Genomic DNA, 20,047 nt, shown 5'->3' on the forward strand with positions numbered 1-20,047 from the left:
GCCAGTGATGGGCGTCCTCTTAGGGCCTCATGCTCCATCACCAAGAGGCAGAAACAAGAGGCCTTTAGACGGGAAGGAAGATGGGAGATGCCTTCGGCTGGGGGCGTCCCGCCCTGCGGGCCCAGGGCAGGCTCGGGGCAGCAGCGGAGAGGTGGGGTGGCCCTGGCTGACCACAGCTCTGCCGGGGAGGGGTTCTGATGCAGTCCCGGGGCCAGGGTCTCACAAGTGGGGTGTGGGCAGGATGGGGCCGGGGCTCGCTCAGCAAGGCTGTCTTCCAACGGTGCCCAGGGAGACATGCCTACTGTCCCACAGCCCCGCATCCACAGGGCGCCCGGGGAACGGGGGGCTGGTGACTCTGACCACACCTCCACTGCCCTCCCTGCCTGGCTGCGAGCTCCCCCCCAAACACAGACACATGCTCCTCCATTCAGATGACCCCCACCCCCATAAATGGACTACAGCGCACCCGTCCACAGAAGCCCTGGGTTCACACTCTCTGAGCCGGCAAGGCCACCCTGGTGTCCCCCACGCGGGGCACCGACTCATCACCACTACCAAGGCTCCACTCCTGAGCGTGGGGTCTGGCCTCACGTGACAGACAGTGACTCACAAGATAAGGGAATTCTTCCTTTCTCCAGTTCGCTGAGCCTTCTGATTCTGACAAGAACAGGCTTGCCAGAGCTGGCCAATAAAAATACAAGACAGGCAGTTACAGAGGAATTTCAGATAAACAAGGCATCATTGTTTGGTACTAAGTCAGTCCTGTGCGATATTTGGGAGATACTTATTCCATCGTTTCTCTGAAATTCCAACGTAACTGGGCATCCTACATCTTTACCGGGCAACCCCAGACGAGAACAAAGTCTCAGGTCGACGCTGGTGTGGCTTCAAAACTTTAAAAATATCTGTGGGCATCTTTCTTTTAAACCCGAGGCAGACACAGCCAAACGCTGAGGCTCTCAAGCAGCTGGGGATGACAGAAGGGAAATAAACACTCAGGACCCTTGTAGACACACGAGTTACAAGCACGCGAGCAATGGGGACCACCTGGCCTGCTGGCCGCCACCTCACAGAGCAGCGCTGGCCCCAGCATCTCCCAGAAGCCTGTCCAGACCGCTGCCTGCTGCCCCCAAGTCCAAGCAGAGGGTGAGCGCTGACCAGCCACCCCATCGTCTGTCCACGGGGTGTGTTTGGAATCCACACGGTGCTTCTGAAATTAGTTGCTGTTATTAACGTTGCAGTGTTACTAATTTATAGAATTGATTTAATGTTACAACACAGAAAATCAGAACATTTTACAGTCAACCTGGATTTCCAATTTCTCTAGGAAAATCTGAAGCTGGGCCTGACGGCAGGGCCTCAGTGGTCCACGGCGGGGCCACGCTCGCTGTCCATCGGCATCACGGGGCTCCCCCAGCACCCCATTTCTATCTCCTGTAACCCTCCCAGGCCTCTCCTGTCTACACACAGGCAAGAGAGTCCCAGGGGAGGTGGGGGTGGGTCCCTGCTTCTTCCCACCTAGAGTTCTGAACCGCCTAGTGTTCTGGGCTAGGAACTGTCTCTTCTCTAAGTGGAAGCTGGGGAATTGTGCCCACTCCAAGAAGTCCACTCCAAGGAGCCTTGAAACCTAGAGAGCATATTAAAAACCAGAGATGTCACTTTGCCAACAAAGGTCTGTGTAGTCAAAGCTATGGTTTTTCCAGCAGTCAGGTATAGATGTGAGAGGAGGACCACAAAGAAGGCTGAGTGCTGAAGAAATGATGCTTTCAAACTGTGATGTTGGAGGAGACTCCTGAGAGTCCCTTGGACTGCAAGGAGATCCAACCAGTCAATCCCAAAGGAAATTAACCATGAATATACATTGGAATTCCAGGACTGATGCTGATGCTGAAGCTGAAGCTCCAATACTTTGGCCACCTGATGCAAAGAGCGACTCACTGGAAGAGACCCTGATGCTGGGAAAGATTGAGGGCAGGAGGAGAAGGGGCGACAGAGGATGAGATGGCTGGATGGCATCACCAACTCGAGGGACATGAGTTTGAGCAAGCTCCAGGAGACAGTGAAGGACAGGGAAGCCTGGCATGCTGCAGTCCATGCGGTTGCAAAGAGTCGGACACCACTGAGCGACTGAACACCAACCAAGGAGCCCGCTCCTACCCGGGCGGCCTGGAAGGTCAACGGTGTGAGAATCCGACATCATCCATGCAGCCACACGAGACACAGAAGCACAGGAGGGAAAGCGGGAGTGGCACGCTGGTGCCTCCCAGAAGCAGAGCCTGAGATGGGTTCTGAGCACAGGAGGAAGGGCGGTTCTCCCTGGAAGAGCCCTTGGGAGAAGAGGAAAGGGGACATGATGGCAATGGTGCCGTCTCGGCCGAAGTCTGACCCGCCTGACCCCACGGGGAGCACCCAGGGCTCACCCCCATCAGGCACGTCAGAGGGCCACCTGCTGACGATGGCGGAGGCACGACAGCGGGAGATCCCCTCCTGGGCCTGAGGCGGGGGCGAGGTGGGGAGCAACACGTGTTGGCCAAGGCTGAGCGTCTGGAGAGGGTGCCGGCGTGAGCCAGGAGCAGCAGCAGCCTGGGCACCAGCGGGGACCACAGGCTCTGCCACGCACAGATGCACACACATGTGCTGTGCACAAGAGCAGGGCAGGGAGCCTAATCCAAGAAACTACCCCCAAACCTAGCTTTACTTTCTATATAATTTGGGCTGGGATCACCCCAGGCTCAGAAAGGTAAGAAAGTAATGTCCTAAAAGGTCGACTCAACGGACATGAGTTTGAGCAAACCCCGCAAGATGGTGAAGGACAGGGAAGCCTGGCGGGCTGCAGTCCATGGGGTCAGAAACAGTCGGACACGACTGAGCGACTGAACCACCACAACACGTGTCCTGAAAATAGTCTCTGCACACAGATGTTCACAACAGCATTATTCACACTAGCCAAAAGGGAAAAGTAACCCAGGCGTCCATCAACAGACAGATGGATCATCATTATATGGTTCCCTACACACAACGGAATATTACCCAGCCGTAAAAGGGAAGTGCTAACACTCGTGACCACACGGATGAACCTGGAGAACACTGCCCGGTGAAAGAGGTCAGATACACGAGCAAGGACTGAACGACCCACTTACGCGCGGTCCTTAGAGAAGTCAGCTCCACGGAGACGGAAAGCAAGATGGTGTGTGCGGTGGGTGGGAGGGGCGAGGGTCTAATGGGGAGGAGGGTCAGCTTGGGAAGATGAAGGTTTTGTAGAGGATGGTGGGGACCTTTACACAACAGTGGGAGTGGACTTAGCGGTACTGAGGTGTCCATTCAAAAATGGCTCAGCGGGTCAGTTTTATATGTATCTTCTACAGCCAAAAGTAATAAAACGTGTGCTATGGAGCCTAAAATGAACAGTCAAGGAGCAGAGAGCACAGAGGAAAAGAAGTGCTGTGCTAAAGACCTAACAGGAAGCCAGGGCCGCCCCCGAGACCTCCCCGTTGTAGGAAGCTTCCTGGCAGCCAAGGCTAAAAGGGAAATCGGAGGATGACCCGGTGCTCCTTGTCTGATCAGAGGAAGTCATCTAATTCTCTGGGAAAAATAAACGTGCTCTTGGCACAAAAAGTCAGGAGGGATTTTAGTTGTTGATCAGGTTCGTATTAACCTTTGCTTCCTCGGCACCGAAGAATGCCCAGCACCGGCCTGAGAACTTCCAGCATGTTGATTTTATTTAACCACGCTCGACAGATAAGGAAACGAGGCCCACATAGGCCCACAGTTACACCAACGGTAAAAGGTGGTTCAGATATCGGAAGGCAGATCTGCCGGGCCAGGGAGCACAGCCTGGGTCCTCCACGTTGCAGACATTCATTGCCCACCTGCTGCCTGCCAGCCTCCACAACAGGTACTGGGACGTGGCCACGAACAAGACCCCTGGCGGCCAAAACCTCGTGTGGCCAACATCCTGGTGGACAGAAGAGACAAATACCACATAAGAAGGGAACAAGGAGGTTGTGAGGGATTACCCTGGCAAGATGGGGCTGCACGGGCCTCCCCAAGAAGGCGACACTTGGGCTGAGAGTCTCCTGGCACAAGCGCGGTGGCCACGCTAAGATGTGGGAGAAGCAAGCCAGGAGGTGGTAACAGCACGTGCAAAGGCCCTGTGGCATGAACCGGCTACACTCCCTGTGGCCGGCACACACGGAAACAAAGAACAAAGGGAGAGGAGCTGACGGTAACAGCAAGACGGAAAAGAGGTGGCAGTGTGAAAATTAAGGAAGAAGAGAAGGTGAGAAGGAGACCAGTCAGTCACCCATGCCCAGGGCCCCAGGGAACGTGGCAAAGTGTCTTGGTGGACACTATTCCAACAGGGTGGCGGGAGGCATCACCGGGTCCCAGCACGCTAGAAAGTCGTCAGGAAGCCGGAGGAAGATTCCAGCCACAGGAAGCAGAGGGCCGGGTCAAACTCTGTCATCGTCAAAGAGGGAGAGCAGGCACAGGGGACAGGGCTAGACAGCCACGCCCAGTGAGGCTGGTGGGTACCTGGGTGCTGTGGGGGCGGGGATGGGCGAAGGACCACGGAAGGAAGGGGTGTCCTCCGGGGGCAGAGGCGGTAGTGGTCACAGGAGCGTTTCTTCATTGGTATGCTGACTTTCATGGACTTTTGGGTACGTTTTGGTATGCGTGTTTTTTCACAAGGGAAGAGAGTTTTAAAAGAAAAGAGCCTATTATAATAGTCCAGAAAAAGGAAACAAGAGAGCTGTTGGCAGAAGAAATGGACAGGAGTGGACAGATATGAAAAATAGTCACAAATCACCCAAAGAAAAGTGATTAGGCCTGGCTTCCACCTTTAAAGGCCAATATTCCTTCCCTTTCTCATGGAAAGACATCTCAGTAATCGATGCCGTCATCTGCAAAAAGACAGGTCTGGCCGGGGAGAGTGGGCATGGCTGAGGTCACAGGGGACTAGCCTGGGACCCCCAAGGCAGACAGGGACTAGAGGGAGAGTGCAGGGGACCCCGGGTCTCAGGCCAACCTGAGGTGCAAAGTACTGACCGCAGTGGGGCCCAGGTGGAAGGCACAGGGGGTGTTGGGGCCCGTGTGCTCACACTCATGGCCCTGGAGACCCTCCACGGGCGACTTGTAAAAACCAGGAAGACCATCCTTCCAGTTTAACAGCCAGACTTCTTCCCCTCCCTTCCCTCTCTTTGCTCATAAAGAGAAACAAACAAACAAAAAAAAAGTAAGTAAAATGATCAAAGTCTCCTTAAATCTGGAGTGAGAGTTGAGCCTTCATATATAATCACTAATCTCATTATCAACATAAGCAGGTGAAAAATTACAAAGATGAACACCCAAGACTCACAATCAACCCTCGAGAAAAGAAAATGCTGCTTCTGGCACAGGACGGAGCTGATATTTTCCTTCTCCAAGAGTCAAGACTCTGGAGAGAGGAAACACACTGGGCGGAGCGGTGAGAAATGGCCCTGCCCGGGCCAAGGCTGAGCTCATCACCCTCCCCACCTGCGTCCCTACGCCCTCCACCCGGCCCCAGGCAGACAGACAGGCATCCAGCTTGCCCGTGGTCCTACCCGCCGAGGACCTCTCACCCGACTGCCTCCCAGTTGCTAGAAATTCTGATGGTTCTCTACCACCCCAATCTCTTGGTTAATGCACCCATTTCCACCACAAAAGGAAAATGTGAGAGTTCCCTGGACACGGGACGGCTTCTCATTCACCCATCGTACACTCACCCTCCTTCCAAGAAGGGCCCCTGCATTTCATTCTGGGGTCCACACCACTCAATCGCCATGCCATCCGTGCTTCTCATTCCTCTCGCAACAGTGCCTAGCCCAGGGATGCACACCTGGCCGACCTGAGCCCATGAGGCCCAACTGAGGTGAGACCCTGGGCAAACGGCCTCTCTTGTTCCCACTGTATTAGGTGTGAACTGATTTAACAATGAGGGTCCCTGAAGCCATCGTGTTGTCAGGTGGAGACTGTCTGAGGCTGGAGTCAACTCAAAAACAAACAAAAAAACAAAGGCAAAGCCAAGATACAGGAAAACAGAGACGGAGTCACGGCGACAGCTGTCAAGCACCTGGATCCAGCCAGACCTGAAGCTAAGCGATAAGCTGAGCTCTGCAAGTCATGAACCCATCTTGCTTACGCTTTCCATCACTTGCAACCCAAAGTCTTAACAGATATATGGGCTTATATAGAAAATAACTGATGCCCATCATTTCAGGGGTCTCAGAGACTCTCTGGGATTCGTGGAACCAGGGTTGAATACCCCTGGCCCAAGGATAAAGTGAAAACTCCTAGGGTTAGCTTTCAAAGTCCGTCACTATGCAACTCCCACCTATCTTTCCTACTCCATTTCTCTGAGTTGTCCTCCACATATGTAATTCCTGCTAAAGTCTAAGGCTCTGGTTCCCAGACGCTCATTTTGGCTAATATCGTTATCCCAAACACGAGTACCCTCCCTCCTGAATCTCTGCACACCCAAATCTAAGGCCAAGACCCAAGGGCCGGTGGACGGATGAATGGATGGGTGGATGAAGGCACAGATGAACGCATGAATCAGTGGACAGATGAGTGGGTGGGCACCAGAGGGAAGGTGGATGAGAAGGTGGACTAGCAGATGGGTACATGAATTGGCATGTGGATGGACAATGATGAAGAGATGGACGGGTGTCTGACAGATGGCGGTCCGATCAGGGATGATGGGTGAATGAATGGCAGATGGAAGACAGATGGATGTGAAGATGGATCGGTGGATGGAGGAGTAACCAGCCCGTGGATAAATGTCTTGTGGATGGGCAGGCGGGTGGGTGGAAAGACGGGTGAGGAGATGCAGGCAGTGTGGACGGGAGGGTGGGTTAGCAGCGGGGGCAGCAGCACGGGGACGAAGGGCTGAAGGACAACGGGCTGGCTGGGCAGGAAGCGGGTCACCAGACAAGCGGATGCTCGGATGGCGGGTGGGCCAGCAGACCGTGAGCAAGTGAGGGGAGCTCTCGCTCCATCAGTGCTCCTCCCAGCCTCCCTGGAAAACCCAGAACAAGGCCCGCGGCTCCCCTGCAGGCCAGCGTCTCAGGGGAGTCCTGCATTGCGGTGAACAGCGAGCAAAGCGCGGGGCGGGTGTCAGACTGGCTCACGTTCACAGTCCAGCAGAGCCCCCTCCTGCCGTCTGAGAGGCTCCAACTCTGAGCTTCCTTTTCCCCGTCTCCATCCAGCAAGGAGAACACGCTGCCCTCGCAGGGCGCCGTGGGATGAAATCGAAACGTAGCTGCAGCGGCCAGCCCAAGACCTGGTCCAGTCGAGCTGACGATAGTTCCCACTCTATTAAAAATTGTTCCAGCGCCTAGAATAAGAACGGGGCCTCCTCCTCCCGTTTTATGAGACTAGGGAAAGTCCTGATACCAAAAGCAGACGTGGACACGACAAGAGTGAGGTACCGGCCAGCCTCACTTATGAATCGAGCTGCCAAGCCCTAAGTAAAATATCAGAAAGTTGAATCGAGCAGCACATTACAGGGGTAATAATACATCGTGTCCAAACAGGGCTTACCTCAGGAATGCAAGCACCGTACAACACTGAAAAATCAAGGCAATTCCCTAAAAGACAAATTCTATGTGAGACTTTCAATAGATGCTACTCAGAAAGCTTCAACATTTTGTGATTAAAAGCCCTGAGAGAAGTCAGTTGCTCCTGGTACAGTGGATCATCCACTCGGTCCTTACTGGAGGGGCTCCCTCCCTGACAGACATGGAGAATGGGTTCACCCATCACCCACCCTGCCACCACCACACATACACAGAATACACTGGCCTTTACAGGGATTTAATTCCTCTCCTGCGTGTGTGCATGCTGTTATATACGACTCTATGTGACTGCATGGAGTGCAGCCCTCCAGGCTCCTCCGTCCATGGGATTCTCCAGCAAGAATACTGGAGGGGGCTACCATGCCCTCCCCCAGGGGATCTTCCCAACCCAGGGATCGAACCCACGTCTCCTGTGTCTCCTGCATTGCAGGTGGACTCTTAAGCCACTGAGCCACCTGGGAAGCCCAATGTCTCTCCCTTGAAAGGGACACAAAGGTAGGAGATCAACTCTGGGGTCCACCATTCCTTCAGAGCCTCCCAAACCAGGCATGTGCCCTTCTCCAGCCCCTGGACTCCTGGGGTCCATGCACACTGAGAAACCGCTGGAGGAGGAGAGAGGAGTCCCCGATCGGGGCCGGGACCCGGTTCTCTCCCTACCTCCCTACCTACCACGCAGACCACCTCTGGCTTCCTGTTTTCCTTCTCCTTCGGAAGCAACATGCATTTTCAAGGTAAGCTGAAAGACCAAGGGTCCCTCCACGAGAGATGCATGTCCATTACCTGCAGGTCCGTGTGAGCAGGAGTGCTGGGGCAGAGGGGGGTGAGGTAAAAGCATCTGTGTGCACGTGAAGTCTAAGTGAGTATGCGTGTGGGCAGGTGTGTGCCCCGAGGCACGTTTAAGCATGTAGGAGTACGTGTGTGTGAGTGTGAGCCTGTGCATGCCTGCCCCACTGGGTTCCCAGCTGCACTGATGTGACCAGGTATCAGCGCCTATCACACCCTGCATCCTGTCCAACCTCAGCGCGGGCAGCTCTGCCCACATCCCTGCGCTCCGGGCTCCCGCGGTGCCCTGGGCAGGCTGGTTCTGCTACCACCTCCCCTCTGCCCAGACAGGCCAGATGCCCACGGGGCCAAGGCGGGCAGGTTGCCTCCCCGTGCTGGGAGCTGACATCTGGCACACATGGGCCGGAGGCGGGGACCCAGCTCTCCTGCTCAGCCCTGATGCTTCTGGTGGGTGGGAGAGTGGGGACGGGTGGCTGGATTCGCTCGCCTGGCCCCAGCACAAGACCGGCACAGGATATGAGATGCGTCCTCAACCTGAGTGTCACCTGCACTCACCCCAGAAGGGCCTTCAGCAACGGAGAAAAACTCGCCTGACGTCACCTGGCAAGTCACTGGCCAAGCTGGAGGTGGTGGTCCCACCGTAACCACCGCCGGTGTGTGTCCACCCTTCATACAGAAGCCCCGTCTCCTGGGTTCTCCTCTGAGCCTCACGGAGGCCAGGGAGGGACTCTGGGGTCGGGGGTGGGGGCAGGGAGACAGACAGAGACACGGAGACACAGAGGGAAGCAGCGGCAGGCAGACAGACAGACAGGGATGGGCAGGAGGTGTGATGAAGTGGATGGGCAGGGGGCCGGTCCCGCAGACCCGGGCTCCTGGACCACCCTCCGAGGCATCAGCATCCAGAAGGCAGTGCAGCCAGGGAGGCTCTGTGACCGTCTGGGGCCTCTGCCAGGCCAGCACCCCCATTTATTTGCATGGCCCTGAAATTTAGAAACTTCTTACGGCTGTCCCCAAGGGCCCCCAAGGCCGTCAGTCAACTCTGCTGGAGCAGAGATGGGCAACAAGTGGGATTAAGCTCTGGACCCTGGAGGTCAGGGTTCAAATGTGAGCCCAGCTCCCCCCAGGCTGTGGGCGGCTCAGAGCACGTGACCCCAGAGCAGACCCGCTCCTGTCTGCTCGTTTGTGAGCCCAATCACAACAGCCTCCCGGCAACACGGGCAGACTCCAGAGGAGATGTAAGGACCGCAGCACGGAGCCAGGCAAACCAGGCATTCAGTAAAGGACCTGCCTCGGCTCCTCTCAATCTCACGGCCCCTCAGGTCTGCCCATTGCTCTGGGCCCTCTGCCAGGCACACCCATGGCCTGAGCAAACTCCTATTCATCCCTAAAGACCCAGCTCAGTATGACCCCTGCCAGGAAACCTTTCCTGGGCGTCCACAGCTGCCTTTTTTGCCCTCCCTGTGCCCTGCGCGTGGAGTCCTGACCATTTGGAGTAAGGAAGGCCGGGCTGGAGGTCAGGACTCCACAGCCTCGCTCCGAATCTCCAACTCCCCATTTTCCAGGCCCAGGCAGGTGCACGGGCGCCCTGGCCTGGCGGGGTCCTCACCCCACCGTCACCCAGCACCTCGGACCCCTCTTCTCACGCTTCAGGCCATTCCTGGGCTCCAAGTGACAGCAGAGCCAGGAGGGCTGGCCCCAGTTAGCAGATGAGGAAGAAACTGAGGCCCTAGGAGGTGAGATGGCCTGAGGCCAGCAGAGTCTGCTCGAAGGCAAAAGCCTCCAGGGCCGCAGGAGGTCGTCCACTCCTGGGCACACGGGGGCTGGTGGCCCCCACCCTCTTGGCCACACAGAGGCTCTTGATGCTCCCCGCCAACTACGCCCCCCTGGCAGACAGGCACAGCACTTCCTCACCGCCGCTGACCCAGGCGGGGGTGCCCTGGCCGCCCATATTACAGCACACGTCCCCCCCCACCGAAAAGCCAGGCTCCCCACCCTGGAGGAAGGAAATGACCTTTCCCCAAACCAGCACTTTCTTTGCAATAATCTCCATATATGAGAAGACGGGCATTTTTGCAATGCTTCCAGATTCCAACAACCCTGCGGACAATGGTGCAAAATGACGCACGACTTGACCCGAGGGGCCCCGGGAAGGGACCAGCCCGAGGGAAGGAATGAGTGGTCCCTGCGCGCCACGGTACCCCGTAACCCAGGGCAGGACCCGAGGTGGACAGACCTGGCCCCCACCCAGCCCTGGTCCTCACATGCTGCATGACTGCAGCCAGCCTCCCACCTACACTGAGCCTGGTTCCCTGCCCTGTCACCCGCCTAGGCCTCCCGCTGGCCGGCGGACCCTCGCCCCTCCGCTCAGAAACACCCAAGGCTGCCCACCCGCCACCCTGTGAGCAGGACTTAAGGTCCTCCCTGTCTGGTCCAGGGCGTGAGGCCAGCCTCACAGCCCACCTCCCCTCCCACTCATCCAAGAGGAACCAGTGCTCTCCTCCTCACCCCTCAATGTTCACATTACAGAGAAGTATCGCTCCCTCCAGGAAGCCCTCCCTGACCACGCCCAAACTCCCAGAGGCTCTGTGCTCTCCCCTAGAACCACTCTGACAGAAGCATTTCAGAACTGCCTACGTGGGTGCCTGGGGCCCTCAGGATGGCTACTGGAGGGACCCCGGGGCTGGCCCACACCAGAGGCTGTCCTGAGTGCTGGCTGTGAGCAGGGGACTCAAGGTCCCTCACACAGAAGGAACCCCGAGTCCAGCCAGCCTCTCCCAGCTGCTCCCACACAATCCCCACTCTGGGTTCCCAACCTTCCCGGAGGCAGGCTGCGACCCCACTCCCAGAAGCCAGGGGTCCCTGAAAATCCCAATCAGATCGGCCCGCGCTCATCTGATTTCTCATCACACCCAGGGTAAAACTGCAAGTCCCCCTGTATCCCCAGATCTGACCACCCCCATGCTCACGGGGGTCCTTCCTCCAGCTGCTCCAGGTTATAGTCCCTGCTGTGCCCCCTGCCCCGAACCCCACTGGCCTCCGCTGACGTACCCCCTACAGCAGCCCCACCCCCACCCAGGTTCCCAGCCAGCTTCACCTGCTCTGCAGCCCAGGTGCACCCGGCCGCCTCAGGACTTCACAGTGAGCATCCGTCTGTCTCCCAGAGACAGCGAGCTCTCTGGGGGGCAGAGGAGCTGGTCCTGGCACTGCTTTCCCCAAGGACAGCGACCAGCACTCACTGGGCATCACTCCCTTCCTCCTTCCAACAACCCTAAGAGATGGGTTGTGACGCCATTTGACAGAGGGGGTCCTGTCCCAAAGAAAGCATGGCCTGCGACCAGCAGAGGTGGGATCTGAGCCTTGCGGGTCGCCAAGGCGGGGACTTCCTTGCGTCCAGCAGGCCCCCGTGGTCTGGACCTGTCGCTAAGCTCCAGCCCACTGGCAGGCGGACTGCAGAGACAGGCTGAGGATGGGCGCCAAGTGCCATGGTGCCCACCCCAGGAAGAGCCAGCAGTCAAACCTGGAGAAGGAAACTCCCACAGGAAAAGGGGCAGAGAAAAGGGCGCCGTTTTTTCTTTTGTCCAGTTGCCAAACTTTGCAAAACGTGACTTTGCTCGCATCTAATTTTCATCACAGTGGAAACCTTTGTATACCATGCCAGGAAGAAGTCAGTCTGTTCGGGAGAGCAAGGAACTTAGAAACCGGCCTTAAACAGTGCACTTAAAACTCACAAATGAACACTCACCCAGCAACTGCTCAGCTGCGTCTGACTCTAATGTAATGCTTAAACAGCAAATACAGTGGTGTGGCTCAAAATCCAAAAATATAAGGCTGGCAGTGGAGTGCCACTGATCTCACACCCTGGCCCCCACCTGCACCCGCCCTCTAACTCGCCCCAGGGCTTCCTCCCAGCGCTTGCCTACAAGCGTATAAGCAAATCCGGGTTCACAGCTTTTACATGGCACAAGACACACTCTATTTTACACACTGTTCAGCACCTTCTTCTCTTCTCTCGGTGGATCTCGAGGATCAGCGCCTCCTTTCTACAGCTGCGTAGTACTCCGATGGAGGTTGCCCCAACACCTATTTCTCTAGCATGCATCACCCTGGATCTCAAAGGTCTGTCGATGGCCCTGTCTCCTCACCTCCCCTGTAGGATCTCAAGGGGGAGACCTGCCCTCGGGCCCAGGCCCGCAGAGGGCCTCCCCACTCCTGCCAGCACCCTCTTGGTGGGGGCACACAGCGCCCAGGTTGCGCCGCCAGGGAGGCTGTCTTAAAATGGCAATTAGAGCTCGTGGCTCCCTGGATAAACACTTCTCCGCAGCTTTCCAACTCCCTGCCCTGCCCCTCCTCCCCTCCCCTACCGGCTCCAGCCCCCTCCCTTTCAGTCCCTCGTCCCTCGAACACGCCAAGGCTCACACACACCACGCCAGAGCCCACCAAAGGCCATTTGCACCAGCTGCACCCTCAGCCTGCACGCTCCCATCTCAGCTCAGAGATCCCTTCCTCTGAGGACCCTGTCCCCCCACCTGGGTTGGGCTGCCCTGTTGGCTTCAGCGCCTTTATAGCAACTATACCTGCCTGAAGTCAACCTAATTCAATTCTCTGTTGCCTCAGTCACCCTACCCGGCAGGCTGGAACTACATCCCAGGACCAGGGCTTCAGTTTAGGGGGGCAGGTGGTGAGAGGTGGGACATTAGGGTTCAAGAAGCCAGAAAGGGGAGATACCCAGACACTTCCTGAGCAGTGGACCCCAGGCTCCCCTCCCCAACACCCCGTTTCAGGACCATGAGCCCTGGAAAGCCATCAGACAGAACTCACTTTACAGAAGAGAAGACACAGGGTCACGGAAGGGCGGAACAGGCCCTTGGCACCCTCCTCCGTAGCAGGAATGAAAGCCTCTGGAGGTACAGGGACGAGGCCAGGGGCTGAGTCCACCCCCCAAGTCCCGCGTGCCGCCCACAGGGCCGGTCCTCAGTCAGTCAGTCAGCAAACTTCCAGGGAGCCACCCACCACAGGCAGTCAGCTGGCATGAGTTCAGCCACATCCATGCGGCAGAAAGAGAGCAGAGAGTCACAGCAACCAGGCCTTAAGGCAGCCACCGCCCCGCCCCACGCCACCCAGTGAGAGGCCGCCAAGGAGTGGGAGCTGGGAGCCTGTCCCCCAGCCTGAGCCCTGCCCTGCAGAGAGCACCTCCTCCTCCAAGGCCGGCGAGGGGTGGGGAAGGGAAGTGCTCCCTGCTCCCCCCCACGGCAGACACAGAATTCTGATGCCCAACAGGACACACCGAGGCCCTGCAGCCTTGGGGAACTCGGGGTCTGCAGCCTGGCGGTCCTGGAGTCACAGTGACTGCAAGGCCATGGCAGGAAGAGTGTCCACCGGCCCAGGCCCACTTGGGGTGGGCGCTGCTGCTGCAAGAACATCCCAGTTTATACAGCAGGTCTGGAGGGAGCCGCAAATGTGAAAGCGGCCAGCTGGGGACTACAGCCAAGTGGGCCCCGGCCCGGACCCTAGGGGCGGCAGGCAAGCCAAACTACTCAAGGGCACCAACCCCCAGCGACATGGGTCCCAAGCCGCCGGAACCCTGCGATTTCTCACAAGACTGAAATCCGGACTTTTCTGTGAAGCTCACCGATCTGTAAATGCTGACAGCTAATTAAATTTTTAAAAAGAATACTAACGTGCTGAGAGCCAAACCAAACAGGCAGGGCCAGGCTCGGTGGGGGCTGGCAAGTCCGCGCCTTCCGAGTAAGAGCCTCTGACACCATCCACGCCCTGCCCACTGCCCTTCCCAAGGCTCTGGATCTGGTCGGGGGTCGGCGCGGTGGGCAGTCGATCCAGCAGTAGTTCCCAGGCCCTCCATTCCTCCTGGGGGGGGCGGCGGGACGAGGATCTTTAGCCCTGTTTGTACATGGGGACTCGGACACTCAGAGTCCCAATCACTCAGCCACAGACTCGGGCCAGGCCCAGGCACCAGCTGACCCCAGGAGGGCCCTGCAGCCGCATGGTGATCCAAGGGGCTCGGGGTGATGGCCAGCACCCAAACGTTCTTTCCGTTTTTCCATTTCTGGCCGGTCACGGTGACACCTGCTGGCTCAGGCCAGCTTTGGACCAGCCCGAGTGGTGGGCACACACTGAGGTGGGAATGAGACCCTGTGACCGCAAAGGGCGAGAGGGCACCCCTACCTGGAGAGTGGGCAGAAGAGGATACAGGGAGGGGGTGTGTGGGGGTGGGGGTGAAGAGGAGGGGGAGGTTGGCAGGGCCAGTCACCCCGGCCTGTGCTCCTGGGAGCCACCCAGGCTCCCCAACAAGTGACAAAGCCTCTGGGGGCTTGCCTGGGCCCCCACCGGGGTCAGGAGGGCATGAAGCGGGGTGCCCACGAGGGTGGGGGGGCCGGGGTTCCCCAACGAGGAAGCTATTGGCCTGTGCAGGCATTCATGGTGTGTGTGTGGGAGTGGGGTCTGCTCACCACCGCAGGTATGCGTATGACACACGGGAGAGGCGTGTGGGACAGACACCCGCGTGCACGGCGGCGAGGCACACGCGCCTCACAGGCAGCGGGGTGGAGACTGGCGTGCGTGTCTGGGGCCGCCCGTGTGCAAGGCACGTGTGGGTGAAACCTGTGCGCGCACAAGAGACGTGAGAGAGCCGAGTGTGAGGGGCCGGGCGTGCGCAGGGGGTCCGGGGTGGCCGTGCGCGGGAGCAGGAGAACTTGGGCCGCCCGCGGTAGGGGGACGCGCGGGGGAGGAGAGCGGTGCCAACCGACCAGGGCCCGGTTCCCTCCGGGGACGGGGGCTGGGGGCGGGACTAGGCGGGGGAGCGCCGCAGAGGGGGAGCCGGGGGTCCCGGGGGCGAGGGCCGGGGTCCGCGTGCACTCACCGCGCTGCGCTCCGCTCGCCCGGCCGCCGGCGCGTCCACCCGTCCGTCCGTCCAGCCGTCGGCGCGTCGAGAGCTCGGGGAGCCCGGCGGCGGCGCGGGGCGGGCCGGGGGGCGGGCCGGGGGCGGGCCGAGCGGGCGCCGGGCCCCCGGGCCGCCCTGCCCCCTCCGCCTCCGGGGCGGGGTCTCGGCCGTGGCCGGGGAGGGGGCCGAGCGCGCGCCGCCGCTCCCCGCCCCGCCGCGTCCCCGGGGCCGGACGTGGCCGCGCCGCGCGTGCGCCTCGAGCCCCGAGCGCCCTGGGCGCGCCCCTTCTCCGACCCGTTTCGGCGCGGAGTCCTCGCCCTGGCCCTACCGCCCACAGGGGCTTTGGCCCGGCTGCCTCGGCCAGCTGGGCCTCAGTGTCCCCTCCGGGAAGATGGGCCGGCCTCCCCGAGCATGTTGAGAGGGCCCGAGGGGCCTGGCCGCCTCTCACCCTCTCGCTCCCCGTCTGGGGGTCTCCCACACCACCCCTGGCCTGCTGGCACCAGGTCCCAGCCCCCAGCCTAGGCTTGTCCTTTTCCCCAGCCCACACAGCTGCCTGTGGCCACTGTGTGACCTCAGCCAAGGCCCTTGACCTCTCTCAGCCCAGGCTCCTCATCTCTTGAGCAGTCATATCCTGGGCTGTTGGTGGGGAGCCACGGAGAACCCCGTATTATGCCCTCCTGGCTAGGTGCGACAGGCAGTGAACACCCCAAGCTGTCAGCTCAGAAGGTTGAGTGCCCTGACGCCGACCCCCACAGCCGGGGCGGGGGGCATCGTCCGGCCCCCACTCCCTGGGTTTGGCAGCCTTGGAGCTGGTGACAGGACCTACAGGGACAGGCTGCCTTCCCCAGACCTCCTAGGCCCTGTCTCCTGGCCAAGGGCTCAGAACCCGTCCCAAAGCCCACGTAAGCAAAACCGGCCACTGCCAGACCGGGGCAGCCCGGTGAAAGGGGGACTAGCCCCCAGACCCCTGGGCCCTGGAGGCCTAGACTCTGCACAGGGACCCAGCCCCGGTTCCTTCCCCACCACTGCTTAGGGCCCCAGAGAGTCAGGATCCCTGAACTCTGTCCTTCCATCGCTGTCTCTCTTTTCGCTGTAAAATTTACAGAGCGTGAAATTCATCACGGCAAGTACCATTCAGTGGTGTCCGGACAGTCAGCTTTCTCTGCTAGTGTCTCCGTCCCCATCTCTCTGCTGCTGCGGGTCAACGTCTCCCTGTGTCTCTGCGTGTCTCCTTCAAATGGCCCGTGTCTCCCAGGCTCTGTGGGGGCGTCTCCCCCTCCCCACCGACCCTGTCTCTCCGTCTCTGCGTCTCCACCTGTGTCTCTCTGTCTTCCTCTATTCTCGGTCCCCGCATCTCCCTCTGACTCTGTCCTCCGTCTCTGTGTGTGTCTCAGCTCAGCGACCTCTGGGAGCACCTTCCGTCCCTGCCAAGAGACATGTGGTAGCGGTCGCTGCCTCACATCTGAGCAGCAGCCGAGGGCCCATCGTGGGCCCTGCCCCCACCCTAGGGGCCTCCAGAGCCCAGACTGGGATGAGGCAGCCAAGGGCAAAGGCAGAGAGAAGGGAAGCCGCCTGCCCAGGGTCACCCAGCTGGGAGGAGGTGAAGCCAGAGAGTGCCGAGGGGCTCAGACTGGCTGCAGACGAGCCAGAACCGGATGGAGAGGCCAGCTCTGTACTGAAAGCCTGGGACCAGGCCAGAGGCTTCCCCATAACCCTCCAGGCCCTTTCTCTGCGGGCCCTTTTCCCCTGAAGCTTGTTCTCGCCTGGGGCCTCTGCACTAGCCATTCCCTCCGCCTCGAATGCCCTTCCCCCAGATCCCCATACAATGGGATGTCACTCCCCACCCCACCCCCAGGGAGCCCTCCCTGAGACCCTAGCAGAGATAGCAACTGCCCCTCCCTCCGTCCCTCTCTACCGGCTTTGTTCCTCAGAGCTCTTGTCCCTAGATGCCTTTTTAAAGTCCGTTTATAAGTAACTCTAAGTAAGCTATAGTTTACAGATGACAGCTATGTTTATCAGATATGCAGAGTTTATCAGATATGCAGATGACACCATCCTTATGGCAGAAAGTGAAGAGGAACTAAAAAGCCTCTTGATGAAAGTGAAAGAGGAGAGTGAAAAAGTTGGCTTAAAGCTCAACATACAGAAAACGAAGATCATGGCATCCAGTCCCATCACTTCATGGGAAATAGATGGAGAAACAGTGGAAACAGTGTCAGACTTTATTTTTCTGGGCTCCAAAATCACTGCAGATGGTGACTGCAGCCATTAAATTAAAAGACGCTTACTCCTTGGAAGGAAAGTTATGTCCAACCTAGATAGCATATTCAAAGGCAGAGACATTACTTTGCCAAAAGGTCCGGCTAGTCAAGGCTATGGTTTTTCCTGTGGTCATGTATGGATGTGAGAGTTGGACTGTGAAGAAAGCTGAGCGCCGAAGAATTGATGCTTTTGAACTGTGGTGTTGGAGAAGACTCTTGAGAGTCCCTTGGACTGCAAGGAGATCCAACCAGTCCATCCTGAAGGAGATCAGCCCTGGGATTTCTTTGGAAGGAATGATGCTAAAGCTGAAACTCCAGTACTTTGGCCACCTCATGCAAAGACCTCATTGGAAAAGCCTCTGATGCTGGGAGGGATTGGGGGCAGGAGGAGAAGGGGACGACAGAGGATGAGATGGCTGGATGGCATCACTGACTCGATGGATGTGAGTCTGAGTGAACTCCGGGAGTTGGTGATGGACAGAGAGGCCTGGCGTGCTGCGATTCATGGGGTCTCAAAGAGTCGGACATGACTGAGCGACTGAACTGAACTGAAGTAAGCTAACCCGGTAAGGACTCCACCACCCACCAGCTGTGTGACCTTGGGCAAATTTCTTGACCTTCCTGGGCCTTGATTGTCTCAACTGTCAAATGAGCCGAAAGACATCAGGGCCAATCCTGTGGGATTTGTGGGGAGGATTAAATAAGTTGAAATCCCAGAGCACTTTGATCAGGGCTTGGCCCCGGGGGCGAGCTCGGTAAATATCTGGTGATCGGGTGAGTGGTGGATTGAATCCTTCCTGCTGTGGGCAGCTATGGAAGGCTCTGGGCAGCTCTCCGCTCTCAGATGCACTCCCTTTCCGCCCCAGGTGTCCAGGCCGGGAGGGGCGGCAGTGAGGTTGGGCCTCACCTTCCAACCCGCCCCCAAGGCCTGGCCAGCTTTCCAGAAGATAAAGTGGAGATACCTCCCTGTTATCTGAGCTGGAGATGAGCCAAGGCAGCCGGCCCCTCAGAGTCCTGCCAGGGCCGTTATCGCAAACAGCGTGCACATCACCCACCAGGAATTTGGGGCCCGGGGCCCGGCCAAGACATGATTGGAGGAAGTTCTGGGCCGATAAGGCTGAGACAGAATGCTCAGAGTGGGCAGAGGGGTTACATCGGTGACGATCTCCCAGGCATCGAGGCGCCAGGGCTGGCGGGTGTGGGGGCTCACCTGAATCCCTATGCCAGCCCCGGTGAGGCAGAGAAGGCCTACTGAGCTGGCTGGGTCTATATCCTTGCTGCGTAGGCAGGAGGAGGTCCCATGCCTCTCCTGGTGCGTGAGAGACGAGAGTGACCACAGTGATAACCCCAGACAACAATCACGTAGGTTTGGACGCACGGGCTCTGCAGCCAAAGGGTTGGTTTAAAGCTACATCTGCCTGCGTGACGTTCGTGGGGGGCTTTAGCCCTCTGCCCTCAGTGGACTTGTCTGGAAAATAGTTCCTGCCCTGTGGGATTGTTTTGAAGATGCTTACGGCGAGTCTGGCACGTGATGAGCCTTCAATTAAACGTCCGCTGTCACTAGCTCCACGCAGCCTGCACCAGCTGAGCCGGCCGCCTTCTCCCTGCAGCCCTGTGTGCCGGCAGTGTGGGGGCTGCTCATTCCCCCAGGATCCGCCTGCTGCTGCCTCTGGGGGTGACAGGGAACCCCCTCCTTTTCCCAAGACTGAGCTCTGCGCTGGGCCGGCTTTCCCATCACTCTGGCCTTACGTTCACAGTAACTGCGCGGCACAGAAAGTGAAGCGTCCGGGCCCAGCCAGAATGTCTCCTACACACGGGAAAGACATTCAGAGTGGATGGACAGTGACTTTCAGACAGATGCCCTCCTCCCCAGAGCGGCGCTGCCTGCCAGGCTTCTGTCCGACAGACCCGGGGTTGCCCCGCCCCTGGGAACTCAGCTCTAGGACAAAGCTGCTGTCTAGAATCACCCTACTCCAGAACGATTAAATCTGAGTCTCTGGAGGGTGCAGCCAGGTGTTGGGATTTTTTTTTTTAAGCCCCAGTTGCCTGGAGGTGCTGCCAAGTGGGGAAAACTCAGGCTCCCTGTAGCCTTCTGGCAGAACTGTGTCCCTGCTGCCTGGAGCCCACCATGCCTCACGCCAGGCCCTGGAATCCCCTGCTCAAACGGCCCCCGAGTCCCACGATCTGCCCCTAGGAGTGGCCACAGTGGACACACGCCAGTCCCAAGGGGTGGCTGAGGGCAGCTGCTGGCAGGTAGCATGGAGGGAGCTCAGATCCAGGCACACAGTCAGGCCTGGAGCCCCGCGCAAGCCCCCTCTGCTCTGGACTCCACCCGTCCCTGCAGCCCCTTTGCCTGTCTGCGCTCTTTTCTGCATCCCCAGCATCCTACTCGTCAACCCGATGAAAGCTGATTGTGTCCGGTCTCTGCGTGGCCCCACTCTCTGGCTGCAGGAGGTCAAGAACACTTTCCCCTTCCTGCTGGCTGAAGCGAGGGCCTGGGGTGGGCACGG

General features: G+C 58.6%; 1 protein-coding gene across 4 annotated transcripts in view; it reads right to left on the reverse strand.

Annotated features, from left to right (window-relative positions):
- Window positions 1–15,360, reverse strand: part of FBLN2 (fibulin 2) — a 67,989-nt gene extending 52,629 nt beyond the window's left edge. For 2 of the 4 annotated variants that reach the window (XM_025271959.3, XM_044933472.2), the window contains exon 1: window positions 15,256–15,360. The gene's annotated coding sequence lies outside the window, so the exon portion shown is untranslated. Of the gene's footprint in view, window positions 1–13,196; window positions 13,341–15,255 lie in introns of those variants that run through there. The other 2 variants (XM_044933470.2, XM_044933471.2) reach the window with 2 other exon arrangements.
- Window positions 15,361–20,047: the final 4,687 nt, after the last annotated feature.

The sequence above is a fragment of the Bubalus bubalis genome, chromosome 21 (assembly GCF_019923935.1).
Source record: "Bubalus bubalis isolate 160015118507 breed Murrah chromosome 21, NDDB_SH_1, whole genome shotgun sequence".
Taxonomy (NCBI): domain Eukaryota; kingdom Metazoa; phylum Chordata; class Mammalia; order Artiodactyla; family Bovidae; genus Bubalus; species Bubalus bubalis.